At 44.2% G+C, this 22,548-nt stretch overlaps 1 protein-coding gene across 3 annotated transcripts in view; it reads right to left on the minus strand.

The window, feature by feature from the left end:
- The window catches only part of PPP2R3A (protein phosphatase 2 regulatory subunit B''alpha), a 170,504-nt gene that overhangs the window by 117,604 nt on the left and 30,352 nt on the right, over positions 1-22,548 (minus strand). For all 3 annotated transcript variants that reach the window (XM_075570332.1, XM_075570330.1, XM_075570331.1), the window contains exon 2: positions 10,314-10,466. The gene's annotated coding sequence lies outside the window, so the exon portion shown is untranslated. The remainder of the gene's footprint in view (positions 1-10,313; positions 10,467-22,548) is intronic.

Consider the following 22,548-nt stretch of genomic DNA (forward strand, 5'->3'; position numbering starts at 1 on the left):
AAGGCCTTGCAGGCCCCTCTGACAACAGAGGGTTTAGTAAATTCAAAGTACTGTGTGATGGACACATTTAAAAAAAAAAAAAAGTATATTTAAAGCAAAAATCCCTCCTAAAATGGAAAATAGATTTTTTTGTTTTGTTGTTAAAACAGTATTCGAACCTGCGGGTATCCGGAACTGAATCGCATTATATTCAGCTACAGGGACCCCTGGGTTTCGGGATACTTACAGTTTGATGTGCCAGACAAATGCCAGGCTACCTGGCGGCTGCGGTTGTCCGAAAAAAGCATCAATGTCATTCGTTGAGGCCTCCCACTGGTCTACCGTTTGGTGGACATTTTGATTTCCCGGGAGAAAGGAGAATATTGGCACCCAAAACTATAAATATTTCTGGTACCATGGGTCCCCAGAGCTAAAAACAACAATATATCACAGTTTAGCTCCCGAGTAGCCCTGGTCCCAATACCATTTAAAAAAAAATAAAAATAAATTAAAACAGCTGGGATTACTGCTTTAAACTATATATTTTTTCATTTTTATGTCTCCATAGAATTCTTTGCTTGGCAGTAAAAGTACATTTCCTAAGAAACCAAAGTACCTAAAATATTTGCTTTCAGCATATTTCTTTAGGTTAAGTGGGATTGATCCTTGAAAGAGATACGTAGATTGTGCAAATGAATTAAAGGGTCAGTCCCACCGTTGACCAAAAATAACTAATGGCAGTGGAATATTCAATAGATTAATCACCATTTTTAAACCAGAAAAGTATATGTTTTAATTATTCCTTTTCTTTTCTTTGTTTAATTCACCATAGTACCCAAATGATTCAACAGTGGGTTTTTTACACTTGTAACCCAAATCACCTGCATTCAGACTGTTCACCAAGAGTCTTTCCCCTTTGTTGTTGCGTCCAGTTAACGATGGCGGCAGAATTAGATATAGGGGAAGAATAACAATTTCCAAACAAAATGAGAATGAAACAGATAAGAAGAAAATTTAAACGGACTTGTTTTTAAACAAAAGCAAATATGTGAAAATGTTACTTTGAGGGGGACTTACTAGGAATCGATATACACTGATTTGTCTGCTATGTGGGAATGCCCCTTGTTGCTGATTAATTCGTTAAATGTTACTACTTCCAAATGCACTTCAGTGCCTGTACATTTGGGTTTTTTAGTTCCAAGAAGTGAGTGCATATTTACAGCTAACATAAACACATAACAGCGACTTGTGTAACAGGTCGTAGGGGAGCAGCCAAATACACAAGATAAATAGAAAACAGATAAAGTAAGGGTAAGTGAAGTCAGATTAAAGCAGCACAAAGCACCTCCCGCGTCTTTATTTCCCTGTACTGTGGCCGAGGGGGTCTTCCAGTGAATTGCTACGCTGTTTGGAGATAACTGGATTAATTTGAGTTCGTATTGAACAATCAGAGTGACTGGTGGCAGCGTGGTTGGGTTCTGTGACTAATAGTGTTATGCGACAAAAGTGACGTCATTGCTCCACGTGTTACAATGTGTATGTATGTGTATTATATACACACACACATTTTGCATTAATATGTAATCTTGTGGTCTAGAAACCCTTAAAAAATAAAAACTTTCCCAAAATTTTAGGAGATAGTTTGACAAAGAAGGCTGGCTGTTAAGACATTTCCCTCCTCATACTCTCCCCCAACAGCTGTGTGTCAGTGTGTGAGTGATGGTGTGTATCTGTGACACTAACTGACACACACACAAACTCCCCCTCCCCCCGCCAAAAGGGCCAGGGTGGGCATAGTGACGAAGCGGTCCGACCCTCCCTCACACCTTGCTCCCCTACTGCGCTCTTGGTGCAAATAGGAGGCGTTATAGGGCGGGGTTATATGGGACAATAGGAGGAGTTAAAGGGATGAATTATATAGAGTAATATGAGGAGAAAGAATCTGTGTTAGAAGAAACTTAATTTAAAAAATACATTATACTTGAGGCAAGTGGGTGCAAAAAAATAACATTCCTTTGCCTCAATCCGCCTTTTCCACCTCTGCTTCTACTTGATCAATACACTACATAGGAAGTATCAGATCACTACTAGAGTGTTAAAACAGTATTGCCCACATGCTAAACACATGACACATAACTAACTGGCTGTTGTGTTCTATATTTGAGATGTAACTTGAGATGTGAGCACAGCTGGCATCGTGTGATAGGGTCCTGCTGTGAGCCGCTACCAGTATGTCACTGCTAAATTCCCATGTCTTGTTCATATACACATCTCATCCCCATAAGATCATACAACATACCCAGCATGCACCTTAACCTTGTCACTGCAATCTACTTTGGCAATGAATCTTATGATACAGGAGGTTCCAGGTGTCAGACATCAGTGTGATGTCACAGAACATGCAGCTCTCTTCAGATGACAAGAAGATACATTACTAAATGATCGAGCAGCAGAGATACTTCTAACCCTGGGAACATATCACTGCTAAAGAAACTCAGTACAGTATGAAATGAGACATTTATATTAAAATCACACCTTTCATCCCCCTCTTACGGTCCCCAAACTGTCCCTGTCACAGGCAGAGTCATTATTGTTACAGAAGGTGATAGTTGGACAGGTGAGATGCTGAACATTTAGTTTAATTTATCAATATGTAGACCTTTTTTGACATATTAAACACACAAAGTGACTTTAGTACCCGACAAGAAAACTTTCAGATGTTAGTTTTTCTTGATTGGGGTGTAGTCTGCCTTTACCCCTTCAGTACCGATAAGATAACCAAAATGATGGTGAAAACATACAGTATTACTGTATTTACTGCTATGTTCATGTCTGTGACAAATCCATTTTGGCTGCTTACTGGATCTTTTGTCCCCCACTCGCCCACACTCTGTGCTCTCTCTGTTCTGTTTGTATGAAACTCTGGCCCTGGGGCGGACACTTGTGTTTTACTTCCATGTGGGAAAGAGATTTGCTACATTCTTTGTGTCAGAACCGAGTCATTTTGGTAATGAGGGTAATTGCCTTCAGTTTCTCTGTTTAACCCGTATCTATGCAGAACACAAAGATTCCCGGGCTTCATATACCAACCAAAAACGAACAACAGGTTTTGTTAGTAATAATCTAATGTGTAGGCAATAAGATTTATTAATTAGAGATTTGCAGAACAAATATTTTCTAGCAGGTGATGCACAATATAAAAAAGGTTGGGAACCACTGCTTTAGGCTATTAAGCGTATCACTGTGATTGGATCACTTTAGTCCTATATGGGACTGACCCTTAAACCCATTAAACATATCCCTGACATTAGGGCAGTGATATCAATGGTGTTTAACTGATCCCAAGCAGTATATTGTCCTGAGCTTGTGGCGGAACACACGCTTAAGGCTGGGTCCCCGCTGGCGCTGACCACGCTCATGCTTGACAGCGGTGACGTCACCAACTCTCAAAGCATGAGCACAGGGTGTCCTGCCTAATTTTGCGAGCGGAGGGTATGGATCGGGGCTATTTGTGTGTGTAATGTGTGTGTTTGTGCGAGTGAGTGTGAGTGAGTGCGAGTGCGAGTGAGTGCGAGTGAGTGTGGGTGAGTGTGCGTGAGTGTGAGTGTCTGGCTGTGTGTGTGTGGCTGTATTCTATGTGCACTTACCTCAGCTGAGCACACGTCAATTTAAAAAATGTTGTCTCCCAAAGCGCCAAGCTTGCCCGTGCACGAGCTGCGTGAGCAGGCGGATTCACACTCTCAGAAGAGAAATAGTCAAGCGCTGCCAACACAGCCCAAGGCCCCAAACTGCACCTCTGTGTGTGGAGGCAGCATGGGAGGTATCCCACAATGCCTGGCCACTGTGAATGCAAAGCATTGTGGGGAGCGTCTTTGGAAGATACTGCTGTAATTAACAGCTATACCACCTTCGCTAAGGTGAAGTTTAAGGCCTTATAAGTGCACAGTATCCACACGGGCTCAGGAACCCACTATACTGCCTTGGATCTACTATGACAGATATTTTTGGTGAGCCCCTTTGAGACACCTTACAAACCCGCTAGGGATTCCAGAACACTCTATTGGGAATCACTAGTCTAAAGGGTCAGTTCCATGTAAAAGCAAAGTGACCCAATGACAGTGGCAGGTCACGTTAGTCTGATGTGGGATTGACCATTTAAACTCCATAAACATGACAGTCATTTGGTCCCACGAAGGACTGATTGTTTAACACGTTAAATATGCCAGCGTAATTAGGTCACTTTGGTCTGACATGGGATGGACCATTTCACTCCTTAAACATAATTACAGTGGCATATTAAATGGGTTAAAAAGTCAGTTCTACGTAGGACCAAATGACAGTGACATGTTTAATGGGTTAAAGAGTCTGCCATGAAGGATCAAAGTGGCCTAATGAGTGACATGTTTAATGGGTTAAAGGGCCAGATCTCCCAAGAGTTAAAGGGAGCAGACGTGGGAAACCAAAAAAGGCAAGTAGATTCTGGAGTCTGCGCAGGAACTCTTCTACAGAGATAGATGCCTGTCTCCTTTCGACATTTCGGACCGTACTCTCCCAACCAGCGAGTATATGGCTGCAAGCCAAGTAAGTGTAATTTTCTAGAGGTCGAGTGAGTGTGGAAAAATGAAATACCTGAATGTCAAGTACACAATCTGGTCTCTCTGCCAGTATAAACAGCACTCCGCATTTATGGGTGAAGTGGTAACTGGGATTGATTGCATTAATTACACTGCGAGTCTAGCAGTGCTTGTGCTTAATTGGGCATGCCAGTTATAATCAGTACCAAAAATACCCACCGAATGCGTTTAAGGACAGAACAACTTTTCAAGGGGGATTGCAGTTTAAAGGGGAATTCTGATGCAGTTGGCAATACATATCACATCTGCTTCCTTCGAAAGATTCAATCCCCCCTAAAATTATATTTTCACTTAATTTCGTATTGGGCAAACATGAGTCAGGTTCTATTCTCTTCTAATTATTACTTTTGGCCCTGTCTCTTAAACTAATTACACTGCCATCAATCACCAAATAAAAGAGTACTAAGTCTGGACCAATGATTTACCTGTATATACAACAATTTACACACAGTCTTATCACAAAAGAGATTGGGTAAAGATTGTAAACACACTCCAAAGCATAGTTACTATGGAGTCATTAAACATTTAGGCAAGTTAGGCTGCGGCCCCAGTCCTCACTGATGCACGCGTGCCTGGTGTCCTGGCGGCGCGTGCACAGTTTAAAGCCACGATCGGCGGTCTGTAGGGAGCTCCAGGGGAGCAGGTGGGGGTTCATGATGGGGGGGGCATATCTGCCCTTCCAATGGTGCGCACCGACCACGTAATCGCGACACGGGAAGACAACATTCTTATATTCCCTGCCAGCTTTGCGCACCCACACACACAAACGGTCACTGGGGCCTGCCCCATAGAGGGCTGTGCTGTGGGGCGTGCACGCCGTAGCGAGCGCCGCAGCGGCCACTGGGGACCTGGCTTAAAACTTCTACATGTCTGATTTATTTAAAAATGGTGTCAGTAACCTACATTACCCGCTGACAGAAGACAGGTTTAAGAGGTTAAATCTGGGCGATTTACACCTTTTTTGATAGCTTACAATCATTTTTGAGTTACTTCTTAAATACAGTAAGCTGAACCATGAGAGGGTCTGATTTCAATTTGTTTACAACATAATTATAGCTAAGTGGGGTTGCCCCTTAAACCTTTGAGTGATGGAGGAGCACAGCCCCGCCGGCATTTGCAATCATGTGAAGAGGAGGGGGAAGGTGATATCCCCTACAAAAACAAGCGCATCCCGGTACAGAGTTTGCGCACCCTGATATAGAGTGTGGGGAATATGGCTAGTAAGAAATAACGTGCAGCTTCTTATTCTATTTCCCATAACCAAAAGACTTACGATATTTTTAAAGTGTATATTTTAGGGAACAGTGTGTTTTAAAACATATGCTTGTGCACAGTATAATGGGCTAGGAGTCTCAGACGGTGCCAGTGTGTCTACTCATACAGTGGGGATCAAAAGCCAGAGAGAAAGTCTGAGGTGTCAAAACTATTTGGACAGGAGGGAAGGAGTCAAGTACCCACGTCCTTAGATCAATGGACGCTCGTTGAATTTCCATTTGGCACACCAGACTGGCTGGGACCTGACACCGTAGGGGGCATTGAGGGAATCAAGGGCCAGATATGCCAAATTTCCAATGCCCCTTGGTTCATTCAGATTTCCAGGTAACCCTGTGCGTGCTACCAGCTTGTCTCTGATTAGCTGCAGAGATTTTTCTTACACTCCTGATAGGGGGAAGGGGGGGGGGGGCAGTAATCTGTAATGAAAGACAGATGTATTATAACCCCATGCGGCAATGACATAGTTAGTTCTCCAGAGTTTTCCAGTTGTAAGTCTCCAGCAAGAAAAGTGCTGCTTCAGCGAAAAGCTGCCTGGAATATTTTCTGTCCTGTTTTTGCAACTGTGATCAGGGATAGGATTCCCTGCAGCAAGGAGAGTCTAGGTTGTTACCCCAATTCCCAAGTAAGTGTGTATTTTTGCTGTATTTTGTGTAACATTGTGTGTTTGCCTATTCCTGTGAATAAATTTACAATTTATTTCATTAACTCGTTTTGCTCAATGCATGATCCTGGTAAACAGGTGTAAATTGCCTGGCCTCCTGTGACAGTAGCTACTACGTCATGGGTCCTCTGGGATGCAATGTCAAAAAGCACCCAAAGGGTTAAAGGGACTGTTCCACCAAGGATAAAAGTGGACTAATAGTGGTCGCGGGCCCAGCCTTAGAGTAAGGCAGTTGCCTTGGCCGCCGCACCTTCAGAGACCGCGCACTCCCTTCTCTTGTGGGCGCCAGGATACAACTTCTGCCCGCCCAGAGCGGAGAGCTAGGGACTCCACGGCCTGGCAGATGTGTGCTCAGAGATGGATGTCTTACCTTCTCCAGATCAGCCCTCCTCCTGCAGCGACGCAGTGTCACAATGACATGTTGCCATGACAATGCGACGTCACATGATGCTGTGACGCTGCAGGAGGGCCGCTCTACAAGGAATCGCCTGGCCAGCAGGTAAGAACCCCCGACTACTTTCACCGGAGGGGCCCTGCTGCCCGAGTGCCACCTTGGGCCCCGCAAACGCTAAGCCGGTCTGTGGCGGCATGTTGAAAAGGTTACTTACAGGGGTTTAAAAACTTAACCCCTTCAGTGCCATCACCTTTGGGGCGACCACATGATCCATTCAGAGTTCCGGTTGCCAGAATGGAACAAAAGGTAGGGTGACAGATTTTAAATAGTAAAAACCGAGACACAATAAAATATATATATATATATATATATTTATAAAACAAATTACATCACTTAAAATAAAAAATATTATAACGGTATTTGTTTAATAGCGTCCCGATTTATGCTGTATTATTAATGCTCTCTGTCCCCCCCCTCTCTCTGTCCCTCCATCACTACAGATTCTCCTTCCTCCTCCCTCGCTCCCCCTCTCCATCCACACAGACTCTCCCTCTTCCCCTGCCCGTGTCTCTCTCTCCTCCCCCCCCATGCCTCCCCCGTCTCCTTGTCGCCTCCCTCCACACACTCTCCTTCTCCCCCGTATGCCTCCCCCTCTTCTTCCCCCCATGTCTCTCCCCCTCTCCTTGTCTCTCCCCCCCTCCTTCCCATCCCCATCTCTCTCCCCCTCTCTCCCTTACCCCCCATGTCTCCCTCTCCTATACCCTCCCCCACATGTCTCTCCCGCTCTCTCCTTCCACCCACCTGGTCTCTCTCTCGCCTCCCTCCACACAGACTTTCCCTCTCCCCTCCATATGCCTACCTCTCTCCTTCCCCCCCCATGTCTCTCCCGCTCTCCTTCCCCCGTCCCCCTCTTCTAACCCCCATGTCTCCCCCTTCCTCACCCATGTCTCCCTCTCTCCTTCCCTCCCCTCATCTCCCCCTCTCAGTGAAAGAATACTGCAGCAGAAAGAGTAGGAGCTGCGCAGCACCACCTAAGGCTAGGATTATACCAAAAACAGCCCCAAAAACAAAGCGTATGCATCCCTGCAAAGTGCTTATACCTACCGCAACTGCCGCGCCGCTTGCTACAGCAACGCGGGAGACAGTTGAAGAGTTTTCCAAATTTGTTTTCTTGTTGGGACGGCCGCGTCACGTGACGCAGCCATCCAATCAAAGAACAGATGTCAGCCTTGTCTCCCCTGCAGTCGCGCGCGCAGAAGAATGTGCTTGTGCACATGTCGCTCTGCGACGTCGCAAATGCGTGCGCACGCATTGCAGTTCCTCTGTATAATCGCAGCCCAACAGTCGGAGGAGACATTGCACGCTGCAGTCCCTGCTCCTCTCTGCAAAACATTAAAAAGACCCGCCGGGACACGCGCATAAAAAAACGGGACGTCTGATCACCCAAGTAAAGGGGAAGGGGAGGGCCCGTCCCCTCTATGTAGTCCCGGCCATGGAGCACTAATTAAGACGAGCCCCTAGAAAATGGCTAATGTAAGTCATAAGGACTTCTGGGGTGTTACTTTTCATGATATATGCTGTATGTAATTAGGGAACTGAAGGGGTTGAAAAACAGAGAAGAATAAATCGTTTTAAAATATATTTAAAATATAACTTTTTAGTAACCAATGTTTTTTTATTTTTGGAGGGAGAGGAGTGATTCCATTACCAGGAGTTTCCTTTCCTTCTTAAGTAGAATGGAAGGGGGCTCTGTCTGTGCAAACTCTGGTTGAACACACGGTGACATCAGACAGACGGGAGCAGTCAGAGAAAATCAAACCCCTTCCAAGTCTCAGCTCATGTAAAAAAAACTCATGTAAAAATAATTTTTAAATACTTATAGGTGTCACATTTTCTGTTTTAATCTGTGAATTACACAGATGTGACCCCTTAAACAGGTCACTGCTATTAGTATACTGTGGTCCTAGGAGGGACTATCTTCTTAAACATGTCCCTGCCATAATTATACTTTGGTCCTAGGAGGGTCTGACCCCTAGAATGAGCCGTCATGGTGAGACTAAGCTCACATAAAAACACTCTAATTATGATGCTGTAATAAGATCCCTTCCAGTTTCAGCGCTGATCCTGCTGCACGGAGCCTGAGCTCGTCAAGAAAACATCTCTACATTAAAAAATAGTTCTGTACAATCTTCTGTCACAATCCATGGGAATCCAAAAGTGCTTAGCAACCGCCAGAAAGAAAACGAAAACAATGCTTCAAACGCCTTGGAACAAAAAGGCTATATTTACCAAGCAACGCGATTCCATGAGACACGTTAAAAATATAGAATTTGACGGCAGATAATAACCAGTTGGCCCACATAGGCTGCCCAATACCTATCTAATACCTTGTCATATAGAATAGCCATGCGTGGTAGACATAGGTCACAGTCCTACAGAAGAATTTTGAAAAAATAAATACGTATTTTCCAAACAACTTATCATTACAATCGGCTACCTTCTATAAATAACCCTTAATGTAACTTTTACTTATTCGCATCTTGTGGAAATTGCTCAGCTACTTCTGGTCATCTGTTTGGCACAATAAACAGCTTCATAATTACTTTGCAAACAAAGAACGGAGCAAAAACGGGAGAAAACGGGACTGAAACCAAGAGATACCAAAACACATTGGATGAAGATTGGAGGCTTTTACAAAGATGTGAGAAAATATTTTAAAATACTTATATTGTCTGATTTGTGTAAAAAAATTTAAAAAAAAGGAAGTGTCAATTGGCTCTATTTAACCTATGAAACAGACCACTCTCAGTTAATTTTCCTCATAAGTGATTGACCGTTTGCACATGTTACGCTCAGTAATTCGGCATGCTCCCAGGAGAAATGCAACTGAACCTTCAAAGACCTGCACATTGTGAGATCCTCGGCGCCATCATAAAAGAGGATTCGCTAAACACTGCAGTGTACATACGTTTGCTACTAGTATATCGGCTCTGTTTAGTTCACTGTGGTCATTTTTGGAGTTTACCTGACATTTGTACACAAAGCGCACGATTTTGGTGAAACAAACAAGTTCTGCACTTTACCCAACGCGTTTCTCACCTTTATACAACAGTAAGTGCTGTAAAATAGCGTAAGAGTGTGAATAGGAAAATCTATTAATTTAAATCCAAGCTAACAAGCAACGGACTATATATATATATATATATATATAAAAAAAAAAAAAAAAAAAAAAGATTTGCTGGTTACAAACCCCAGTTATAAAACGATTGGTCTGATTTCTATAATAACCTACACTGTCAGAAAGTATTGCAGGTCCCTCTGGCAACAGCTAGCCACATCACTACCCCCCCCAAAATATAAACCTCCAAACCTTTTTCTTGATGCAGTTGCGTTCGGTCAGACAAAAACAGGACTTATTTTCTAACAGTGTTCAGAAGCTTTTCCAAGATGCGTAACTAAATGGCAAGAAGTGGGCTGAAGTGAGACCTCCATGCGGGGTGAAGGTAAAATCTCCATTAGATTCCTAAAAGAAATGAAAAGATTTTTAATTTGTGGATATGAGCTCAATTAATAATAACATTTTCTTATGGAGCGCTGCACAAACTTCTGCAGGCACAATGATTCCCAATCCCAAAGAGCTTACACTCTAATTCTGATGCCTGAGGCAGAGCGATTTGCCCAAATTACAAGGAGGAGACACTGATTCGAACTGGGCAGACCCATTTCAAAGGGAAGGACAATTGCATGGTTTAGTTTCCTTTTGACACTAAGAAATATTATGCCTGACTGGTACCCTCACCCAATTGTCAGGGAGAAAGATGAAGGCATTTTGCTTCTGTCCCGCTCAGCACCCTGTGAGGAAAATCAAACCCTTCCAAATAAAATTTTTACAAACTAACTTTAATACATATGTATCAAACATTATTCCTCCCGCAGGATATAAAACGCACAAGCGGAGAACCAGCCGCACGCCAGACAGAGGTTGGGCCAATGTGCTGCACATAATAGGGTTTTCTGCTTGGGTAAGTTGGTGCAGCTTGGCAGCTGGCAGGGTCTGATTTTACGTAAATATAAAACATAAATATATAAAATCAACCAAGTTTTACTCCTTAAACATGTCACAATGATTACTCACTATGATTAGCATCCAATCTCTGATATTGTTTAAAGCGTCACATTTCTCATAGGACACCCAAGTGTACTAACAGCATTGATAAAATAAAAATAATAATAATTATAATAGGGAGGTGAAGTGACTTGCCCCAGGTCACAAGTGGCTATCAGGATTTGAACTAGGCTCCCTTGCTTCAAACTCAATGAGCCACTCCATCAGTCTAGTGACATGTTTCAGGGGTCATATCTCGGTGACTGGTGCCTTTTTTATCCACACACAACACCTAGATGTATTTTTAAATCATTTTGAAAGTTAGTTTGTAAACACGGTGAGCTGAGACTTTGGAGGGGTTTGATTTCTCTGGCTGCTCCCTTTTGTCTGATGTCACGGTGTTCAACAAGAGTTTGCACAGGCAAAGCTCCCCTCCACACCTTTAATGTATACGCTCTCTGAGAAGGACATGGTGGAATAAGAAAACATTTCATTGACAAACAAACACTCTCCCATTTAGATCCCAAAGAAAAGCAATTTGTAATGAATTAATTTCCAGCAGAACAATATAAGCGAAATATTTACTTTTTAGAGTGATTAGATTAAATCATGGAAGCCAATTCTAAAAAAAAAAAGTTTGAATTCTCCCCTAACAAACATACCTGGCAAGTCATAAGGCCCTCTAGCTTGCCAAGTACATCATTAGGGCATGGAGGTTAAGGGAAGTTGGTTGCCCACAGAAACGGCAATGAGTTGCTTTACTCATGGAGTGAGGACATGCTAGGTTTAAGCAATCATTCAAGCATTGCTTTTCCATCCCATTAAATAGACCCATCCCGTATGTTATAAAACCCAAACTTGGAATTCCTTCCCTCCTGCCAGGACCTCCAGGACTCATAAAGTATCTCCAAATGATATGGGGTTTTATTTCTGCCTTGTTGCAGAATTACAGCAACTTTATTTCTTCTAGATTGTTGGAACGGGATTAAAGGAGCGGAAGATAAGGCAGCTCAGAGCTGGACTGATATACTGGAGTCACAAGCCAGGCTGTTCCAAACTGAGGGGGAGGTTGGAGTCTGACAGTGAACAGAGCTAATTTAACGTCCTTCAGTAAATGAACAGAAAATGTACTGACAGACACTTGAAATGTGTCATGAGGCTCTGACCTTAATCCATCTACAGTTCTAAAGTAAAAGTACTATACAGTGGAGGTGATGTATCAAGATGACTATTTCTTGTATAACATGATTGCAAGACATTGCAAAAAAGTTGCACATCAGGGAGAATGATGAAGCTTATTTGCATTGCACTGTTTAAAGCTGCAGACCAAGTAATATCCGACGTGTAGTTTTAAAAAAAATAAATAAAACCATTTCTGTACTATCAGAAAATACTTGTAGCATTTTTTTTAAACAACTCTAAACTATTCCTCCTGCGTCCCGTCCCCCCTGCCTGCTCTCCCTCCTTCCCTGGCTCTGCCCGGCGGCAAATGAAGTCGCGGGGTCATGTGATGCAACATTGCCATGGCAATGTGACATCACATGACCCCCTGGCATAATTTGACACCGGGTTGCCATGGCGACGTGTCGCCAAACACAAAGGTAAGTGAAGTTACAGAGGCCTTGCACGGTCCCCCGACATTTAATTTAAATGCCTGCGGGGAAGATCTGTAACCGCTGCCTCCCCCTCCCCCCCAGAAAATCTTTCGCTCCCGCCCCCCAGTTTGCGCACGCCTGCGCTAGAGTAACAAGCTGTTAATTATAGAAGAGGATTTTGGTTTCACTCCAAAGATGTAGCAATGCAGCGAGTGGAGACAAGCAGAGCATTACCATATGGTAACTAATGGATCCAGAGCGGGGCTCACATGTAGGAAAAAAAATTAGGGCTTTATTAGATCATGCACAACCTCCACCAATGTAACTGCCGCACCTACGCGTTAAAGGTCATTATGCCCGAAATCCGTAGGTACCACATTTCCCTTGGTGGAGGTTGTGCATGATCTAATAAAGCCCTAATTTTTTTTCTACATGTGAGCCCCGCTGTGGATCCATTATTTACCATATGGTAGTGCTCGGCCTGTCTCCACTCGCTGCATTGTTACTACTCTATCCAGCAGATTTTTTCACAACACACAGGACCTTCACTGCGGACTCCAAGAACTAACAGGATACATCCAAGATTTCCCAAGTGAGTTCATTAACTTGTCAATGCTTTGGATTATGTTACATGGACATTTAATTTCAATTTGGGGAGATGTTTATTGTGCCATCATGGCTATCTGTGTGTACTGCCACTGGCAACACTAGGCATTGTTCTTCCCTTATAAGCATAGCAATTATTTGTTCCTCAATCTTGGGAAGGAGGTACTCAAATCTATCCTCTGCTACCAAGTGCTGCCACGCTCGACCTCGATCAAGTGCTTATCTCTTGGTTTAGAGAAGTTGGGGATGCCACCAGACACTTCCCGACACCCGAAGGTGCTTGTGAGGCACCCAGGAGTGCTGGCGACAAACCCTCCTGCTATGCAAGCACTGTGACTGATGGAGACGCCCTCTGTCTGACGTCACTGTGTTCCCGACGTATGTTTTGCGTTTGGCGCTTTTTCATGGGAAGTCGTCCTCCCCTTATAAAGGTAGGTTTAAATGCCCTGTTAATAGGGGGAAGGGGAAGGAGGGACCTGATTAATTATTTGTGGTATATGCTATGGCTGTTGTGACAGGAATAAAGATAATAAGTGACCAATCTACAGTATATAGGTATTGGCTTTTTATCGGTGAATGCTAGATCCAGTGATTGAAGGATTATGACCCTCTAGATCAGAGCTGTTTAAGCTGCACCCCCTGCCTGCTCCCCCCCCCCATGCTCACACCCCCCTTACCTCTTTTGCCGGGTCAAATGACGCCGTGGGATCATGGGACGTCAGACCACCCCGCTGAGTCATTTAACGCTGCGTTGCCATGGCGACTCGTCACACCAAGCCTCTGAATCCCGGTAAGTGACCTTGCAGAGGCCTCCCGCGATCCCCCGGCATTTAATTTAAATGCCTTGGGGAAGAGCGTGGGACCTCTGCAACCGCCCGCACCCCCCTGGCCACCCAGTTTGTGCACCACTGCTCTAGATAATATTCAGTTTTGGCAAATTTGTTTAGATTTCAAATATCTTCTCCCATTTAAACACAATTGTGTGGAGATCATAGGAAAACAAACTGGCCCAGAAAAGACAGTTCCAGAGTACCTGTATTATTACTTGGCTGTTATTAAACTCACTTAGTTTAGAATATTTATATTTGACTGCTACTATTTAAATAAAAAGGTGTACATATAAAAACTTTCTTCAGACCCCGTGGGTATTGACTTTGCAGCTTATGAATCCATTTAGTTTCACTAAATATCTCAGGAGACGTTGGTTCCAACCGCTCCCTAAAACCCCTCCTCTAACCGCTCCATACAACTCCTCCCCTAACTGCTCCTATAGCCCCACTCTATATCTCCTCCCATAACCCCCCAAACACACACTATATCTCCTCCCCATAACTCTTGAAATCCCTCACTGATGCAAAGAGGACCAAATGACTTCAGACATTCATACAAAAGGAAGCATCATGAAAATAACTCTTGGGACTCAATATAACATCATTATGCCCCATGCAACCCTTGATACACAAGCCTGTGATCCATCCAGTCCCATACAAAGATTTATTAACTAAGCTGACAAGCTCTGCTTATCAAACCTTTCCGGGCAGTGCTGACATGTCCGTGTGACCTCATATTTTATTATACAACACCCACTTCTCTCAAGGTCACCAAATCACAGTGTAGCCAGCCAAGTTTGGAAAACCCTTCATGTGATAACAATGCAATATATAATCTGAAGAGAGAAAATCCCCGCTGCTTCAATAGATTTTACAGCCAAAGGGTGACACACCGCAGATGTACATATGTAGCCTGTCACGTTGTCTCCAACACCGTAGCAAGTTCTGGGTGCTCGACCGCAGCTGCCCCGGCGCTGGAGGATTATTGCTGTGGAGTGTCTGATCTGGAAGCATGTACCCCCCGCAGCGATGTCGCGGCAGGCACCGTCTTCGGAGCCGCAGCTTTTTCAGACGCGGCTTCGGAGACAGTGCGTTTGGCCACGTCTGCATGTCTTCAGACTTCTCTAATGAGGGTCTGCAGCAAGCTGGAACTATACAGAGATAATCTGCGTCATACTGTATCAATGCACCATGGTCATGTTCGTATGTACATAGAAAAGAGAAGGCAGTTGGCACACTACTAACCAGGCAAAAACAGATGCTTTCCCATATGAATAGAACAAAATGTATATTAAAATGTACACTCTGGATCTGGATCTCTTATTTGCCCTATATATCTTAACTGCCCTATACTACACAGAAATCTTAACTGCCCTATACTGCTTTCTTCCAGATCTGACTCAAGCTTCACATGGAAGACATCGGAACCCCCCCCCCCCCCCCTAACCCAGAAGACAGGTAGGGAATACCTCCCCTCCAATGTATAACATTGCGGGAATGAGGGTACCTGGACATTGAGGGACTGCGGATCAGGTAAGATCCCAGGTGGGATTGCTGCTTTAGATATTGTGAAGTGGGGGCATCCAGACACTGGTTAAGGGGTTCAGGAATCTAGTCACTCACACCTGGCTTTTAATTCTAGATCCAACATTTACACACACACACACACACGTAACAAGGACTAATTGTAGTATAATGTAATACAATAAATACATTTGTCAAAAACGAATGTTGTTCTGACTAGGAATTTATTAAATGTATTTTATTTATATATTTTATTTTAAAGCGGGGTTGGGGGCGGGACTAGGTGGCGAGTAGATTTTTTGGTTGGGCGAGTAGATTTTTGGGTGATTTGTCGAACACTATGTGTATGTGTATGTGTACGTACACATATATATATACATACATACATACATACATATACACACACACACACACACACACACACACACACACACACACACACACACACACACACACACACACACACACACACACACATTTTGCTGGTGTTGACCCCCCCAACCAAAAAAAGTCAAATATGGCCATACATCTCCAGATTACGTTGCAAATTTCTATTGGCTGTCGGAGAGAGCCTGTACTTGTGGCCAATTTGCGGCCACCGGTCCCACTTAAAAAGGCACTTGGTAATAAATTTCCCTCCATTCCAAAATAAAAGTAAAAGGCAGCCATATATTTGCTATTAGCATTGTTACATTTGTGTAGGAGAGTCAATCAAGATTGTTTTCAGAACAGCGACGTAGGCCAGCACCATCAAAGGGGCAAACGGAGAAAAGGCTGGATTTGGCTGCATCCCTGATTAAAACATCTAAGGCTGTGTCCACTGTGCCGCTGACCGCGCTTGGTGCGGTCAGCACAATTAATTTTTATCTGTCTGGTCATGCTCACGCGGTGAGTGTGCACCCATGACCGTATGCTCACGGGCGCTAGCCTCTTGCCGAGACAGATAAAATTGTGTTTCAGGCGCGCTGAAGGGTCACATGACATCCTCCGCCAATCAGTGCCAGTCACGGCTTGGCCACGCCCCCGTCCACGACCCCCCCAGCTCGCGCTTACAAAAAAATTTGACGGACAGCCGAACGCTCATGCTTGAAGAGTTGGTGACGTCACCACTCAAGCATGAGCGCGGCCCGCGGCACAGTGGACGCAGCCTAAAGCATCATACAAAGCCAGCTTCCTCCAATACAGTGTAAAGGCAAAGGCCTAGCAAGTTTTTTTCCTCGTAGACATAGAAGGTAACCTTGGGCCACATACCAGCACGCGTCAAGCCTCTCTGGCTCATTGTCCTTATTGTACACGCCCACACTCCCCATCTCTCTAAGGCCTCACTACAGGCTTGGGATTTGGACAATGTGTGAATGGTTTTCTGCCTCTGCTCTTCCTCTGGATAACAAAGGGGAACCTGTGTTGTACAGTAGTGCATTTCCTCTATGGAATCCACCGCCCCATTATTACATGCTGCTTTGTCAGATTGTGGTTATCCCGTACAGTGGTAGTAAATGCCCTAAAACAAATAAAAGCACCAATCCCCTACAGAATCCTATATGATTTTAACTCCTAATGTTAGTATCTTGTCCCCTAAACATGTCATGCTCTTTAAAAAAGGGGGAAATGTTTTTGGTGTTTAAAATAATTAATGTCTATTTTTTGGTAAACTCTAGACTGCACTAGGCTCTGGAGAGAGCTCCATTATCACTTCCCGCACACGTTTGTATCTACTGAACGGAGGATCTGATTGAAAAAAATAAAATAAAAAACAGGGTTGGAAAGGGCAAGAAGAGATTTCTTAAAGTAGGGGTTTTCAACCTGAGTCCTCAAGAGCAACCCCCAACAGGTCAGGTTGTAAAGATATCCTTGCTTCAGCAGTCTGACTGTGCCACTTGTGCTGAAGCAGGGAAAGTCTTACAACCTGACCTGTTGAGGAAATGGGGGGGGGGGGGGAGGGGGAGGGAGGGCTTGGGAACTAGAGTTGAGAACCCCTGTCTTAAAGTTAAAGAAATAAAAATAAATTTAAAAAAAAAGGAGGTCAGGGCAGGCTGCTAATTCACAAAGGTGGCAAATCTTCTAGCTTCTGATAATATACTTGCGGTATAACACTACACATTTAAAGGATCTGTCCTTCTTAGGCGGGGTTTAAAATATCTGGGTTTTTTTTTTAAACCTTTGGGCACAGGACGATTGGCTCCACCTCATGCTACAGCCCTTCCGGCTTTTCAGGCAGGGCCGGCTCCAGTCATTTGGGGGACAGTTTCCTATGCCAACCGTGGGTCGTTTTTAAGGGCTCCTCTCCCTCATAGACTCTCCTCTTCCACAGCCATTATTATTGGCTGCTCTCATGTCCATTACAGTCACATGTCCAGAGCACATTGGAGAGGAACCAGTCAGGGGGCAGTGTGTGTGTGTGTGAGCTCATCACACAGGGGGTTACATTTGTATTTTATTTTTTTTAGAACAGGATTGAAGCAGAGGGCCTCCAAACCTGAACCCCATTCATTTAATCTCCTCTCCGGAGACCCCCTGCTTCCGGAAATACAATGTAGGGGGTGCCGGTAGCCCGTCCGCTCGGCTACAAGGGTTTGCGCTATGATGGCGTTTCAAAGCTCACGCGCCAATAGGAAGCCGTGACATCATCGGGTTCAGCTTCCTATTGGCTCGCATAACACAGGAGCTTTAAACTCCAGCCGGAGAGCCTACCAGCAGCCACTATGGAGGCAAGTATTTCCGGAAGCAGGGGATGGCCTGAGCCAAAATTTATGGGGGTTCAACTCCGGAGACCCCCTGCTTCAATCCTGTGTAAAAAATAAAAACTTGGCTTGCTTCTTTAAAAACATATTTTTCTTTTTAATATAATTACATTATAAAATTACTGTGTATATTATTTTGTGTGAATTTTAATTTTTTTTCACCCTCTGGGTGCTCTACAAACATAGCTACGGCGTTATGGAGACAGGCACTTCATGGCCCAGTCCTGCTTGTTTTTCTAGGGGAGATCGCACTCAACGCCATCAATGAGGAAGAGGAGCAGAAGACGACTCATCCTCTGGTACTCAAAGTGTTAAACAGGACTAAAAATACCCGGTCATACACTATTTTGCAACCAGAGAGCCACTTAGTGCTGAGAATGAGAAATAGACTGTAATTTACCATATTTATCTGTACCACAGAGGAAAATTCCAATCCCTTTTAATGTCATTTAATGAAATTGCAGCCCTGGCGACAAAACTAAAGCGACAGTGAATGAAAGAGATCGTGTGAAAGGAAAGAAGGAATTCAAAATTGTAGGCAAAGTGATTTTCATTGTAAGGTACATAGAGGAGGACCCCAATTGTACAAATAGTACATACAGGGGTACGGTGCTCCGCTTCTCAGGTGAGGTGCTGAGGTTCCCAGGCTCAATCCTATCTTTCCTTGTAAAAATATTAAAGTGAGCTTGAAAGTGAGAGCAGCGGCTGATCTGAGCTTGTTCTCCCTGGCCGTCATGTAGGGCCGAAATTGGGTGCGACTTGACAGGTATGATAAATAGCAGGGAGGGGGTGAGAGACAGGGGGGATAGAGCGATTCTGTTGTGAGTTTATACTTCTTGGAGTCCCTGTGCTGTGGGAACACTGTGCCTTCACTCTCTGAGCAGTGATCTCCAATGTCAACAGGCCCCCAGGGTGCCACTTATCACAACAGTTGCTCCAGTCACGGGACCCTTAAAGGGTTCCTGGTCCTCAAGATACTTACCAATGAAGTTACTAGTATTATTTCCAAGTTTTTAAAGGTGATTTAAATGACCGTCCAATAGGAAGCTGCAACTGATGACAAAGTATGACGTAAACACAACCTTAGCGCTCAAAAGACCATACGAGGAAGACCATCCCCTGAGGAAGTGTGCGCAAGCGCACGAAACGCGTAGGTTTTTTTTATTACTTGTTTGGGTATTGTGGACGAAGGTGCGCTTGAAGTTTGAGCTCTGAGATAGAGCCATTGAAACAGGAAACGGAGAGACCGCTTGCAGAGTTATCCTGCCCAGTAGCGACGGAGCATATGGCGACGTCACATCCGGGACTTCCGTGTAGTAATCCCGCCTACCAGTGACGCAGCATCCGGTGACGGAACTTTTGGTCGACACGGCACGGAGTGAGGAGAGGTGCAACAGCTCATCCAAAGATCTGGGCGTTTAAAGATACATTTTCCATCGCGCATTGCCTCTGGCTTTCCTGTGAGTAGCACTCCGATTTTGCTCCTCCGGATCGGCGTACCCAGAGTCCCTCATCCATTCATTTTTATATTATAGAGTTGTATTAAACTAACTTTTTTATTTCAGCCTTGCTTTTGTGTATTTGTGAATGAGTGTTATGAGATAAAGGAACTGCCGATTAGAAGAGCTGATAAGCCCATCCTGCTTGGAGATATTTCCAAGCGTCCCTCGTGTTTTAGTACTTGTGTCCACTTCCGTGTTCGTCTGCTCTGACGTCAGCAGGCGGTCATGTTCCTTCGAGGGACCCCTGATGAAGCGGACAGTTGTCTGAGAAACGTGCAGGGTCGATTGCGCATGTGCAAACTGGATTCGAGGAGCAGGCTAAATCGCATTGCACTTTGAGCTGAGGAAGTCTGAGAGAAGCCCTGTCTGGACTGCAGTGTATAGGAGGTGCGTTGAGTGATGCGGATCTAGGCGAACCCTCAAAGGAACGTGACACGCTGACGTCATAGCAGACGAACGCGGAAGTGGACACCGGTACTAACACGAGGGACGCTTGGAAATATCTCTAAGCAGGACAGGCGTATCGGGGCTTCTAAATCGGCAGTTCCTGTCTTCCAAACAACTGAGGAAAAGGGGCTGGTGACGGCTTAAAGGTTCACACCGGATATTTTAAATGTGGGAATCTGTGAGTGAATTTCCAATTGCCTTTTTATGTGATTTTTAGTAAAGTTTTTGTATACGTTATTGTCCTATGGCTACTTTTAATTTCTTTTTTTCATGTGATGTATGAGGCATTCATAATCATCCAATACCACAGTTCATGCTGAAGAGTGTATAAGTAAAATTTAATAGAAATTATGTTTCTTTATCTCATAACACTCATTCACGGGTAATAGTTATTCTTTGATAAGGTTATATGCAATATCACCCACTGTGTACTTTTGGTTATACAATTAAGACTAGAGAAGGCACTACACCATGTTCTTTGAAAAGTATGTGGGATAATAATCTTATAGATTGATTCTCTATCTGGATAAGGTGTTGAAGGAGCACATTTCTATTGAAGCAAGAATTCACATATTTCTCTATTGAGTAATTTCCTAACTGAATTGTTACACATCACAGTGTTTGAAGGACACAGGCTCTATATATACTTTATTGAAGCAATATTGTATTGTTTTCTCTTTATGTCCATCGAAAGAATAACAGCACCATCAACCAGAGTTCAAGCGCCAAGGAGGACTTTCTTAATGCAACTGCTGACGTTGCAGCTTGCTCCTGACATCCAATTTGTTTCCCGTGGAGTAAAATTTAAACCCAGTATCCTCTCGATAATCAGGGCTTTCCCGGAGCTGAAAAAGTTCCCATCCAGTAAATACAATGAGATGGGGGGTCCTCATCCCCCCGATTGCAGCTTTAGTAAGCACTGAGAAATAGCTATGTGGACCATATTTTAGAATGATGTTTAGAATATTTAGGCTTAGAACACAGAATGGGACGTTTTAGGAGTGGTTACAAGAGCAGTTAGAGGAGTAGATAACACTGGAGGGTTCACAATATACAGAGCTTAGTTATTAATTGAATTCCTTTAATTCAATTTATTTTACGTAATTTCATTTGACGACACGTTGCCGAAGACAAGGTAAGGGAAATTGCAGAGGCCTCACACGATCCCCCGCCATTTAATTTAAATGCCTTAGGGAAGAGCACGGGGCCTCTGCAACCGCCGCACCCACCATGGAAAATCTTGCGCACCCCCTAGTTTGCGCTCCCCTGGTATAGGCAATAGTGACTAAAGTGTCTTTGTGGTATATGACTTAGGCTGTGTCTTTTTGGCGCTTTGCGTGGTCAGCACAATCAATGGGAAGGTGTCCGACCACGCTCACGCGACACCGGCGCACCCGTACACTCGCGGACGCTAGGAGCTTACAGAGACAGATTAATTTGACTTTCAGGCATGCAGAGGGGTCACATGACCTCCTCAACCAATCAGCACCAATCACTACTCAGCCACGCGCCTCCCCCCCCCCTACACACACCGCACACGCATAAAAAAAAACGCTGGACAGCCGAGTGCTCATGCTTGGAGAGTTGGTGACGTCACCGATCAAGCATGAGCACGGTCAGCAGCAGAGAGGACGTAGCCTTATATACACAGAGCATGTACATCCTGTGGCTTTAGGAAGGGCACAATGATTTTGTTTCTGGTGAGCTGTTTTTGGTGTATGCATGTCCCAAAGGCTTCAAACAAGAAGAAATGCAGAAGTTTGCACAACAAGAATGTAAAAAAATAAATAATAAAAGAAAATTACAAGCCGTAGCAGAATCTACAGACATTTTTGCCTCTCTGCTTCATTTCTCACTTAATCTGTAACAAATGAGGCTCGAATTAAACCCAGGAATTTGGGTATTTACACTGGACTACAGGTAGGTACAGAAAGTCTTCTTATAAAAGTGTTAACCATTTCTGTCCCTCTTTTCTCTCTAGCTGCCCGCACACACACACACACACACACACACACACACACACACACACACACACACACCTCGTTATAGGGGCAATCCCTCCAAGGACCAAATACCATCAGCAGTGACATTTTTAACCCCATCAGAACTGGAAGGTCCTGACACCTTTATGGCCACAGACCCTACAGCACTAGTGATCACGTTAATCACTTCCTACTTCTTCCGTTGAAGAAAACGTAAGGGAAGGATCCCCATTCTGTTTAGTTCATAGTCGTCTCTTCTATAGTCCCTCAACA

The sequence above is a fragment of the Ascaphus truei genome, chromosome 14 (assembly GCF_040206685.1).
Source record: "Ascaphus truei isolate aAscTru1 chromosome 14, aAscTru1.hap1, whole genome shotgun sequence".
Lineage (NCBI taxonomy): Eukaryota > Metazoa > Chordata > Amphibia > Anura > Ascaphidae > Ascaphus > Ascaphus truei.